Genomic DNA, 517 nt, shown 5'->3' with positions numbered 1-517 from the left:
ACCTCTCCCCGGAACAGAAGGAGAGAGGGATAGGAGATGAAAAAAATGGAAAAAGAAAGGTGGAAGGAGGAGATGGAGGAGAGTGAATGGGGTGGGTGATCCACGGGAGGGTGGTGATTCCGTTGGAAGAGGGAGACGTAAAATATTCTTAATGAGCAAAGACTTTCAAGTATTGACTCAAAATGGCGGCCGTCCTTTCAAGTCGGCTTGTTAAGCATTATTCCGCGCCCTACCACCCCCTCTTCACCCCGCCTCCCTTAGCTTTGTGCGAATTCCCGTCCTCCCTCGTCCCTCCTCGTGAGCACCGCTTGCTTAGCGTGCCGGTATCCTACGCAAGGACACTAATCCGTCTCTCTCTTTCCCTCCCTCTGTACCCCGTGCGCTTTTGACCGATGTCGCAAACAAGGGAAAGAAACGAAAGAAAGAAAACCGGGAAGAAAGGAACGAGAAGCCGATGCCTACGACGGCGATAGTCTCGCCAATCTTTTTGAGGTTTTTATTAGGTCGAGGAAGACAA

Source organism: Apis dorsata, unplaced genomic scaffold, assembly GCF_000469605.1.
Source record: "Apis dorsata unplaced genomic scaffold, Apis dorsata 1.3 scaffold_382, whole genome shotgun sequence".
Taxonomy (NCBI): Eukaryota; Metazoa; Arthropoda; class Insecta; order Hymenoptera; family Apidae; genus Apis; species Apis dorsata.
This window is presented reverse-complemented; position numbering follows the sequence as displayed.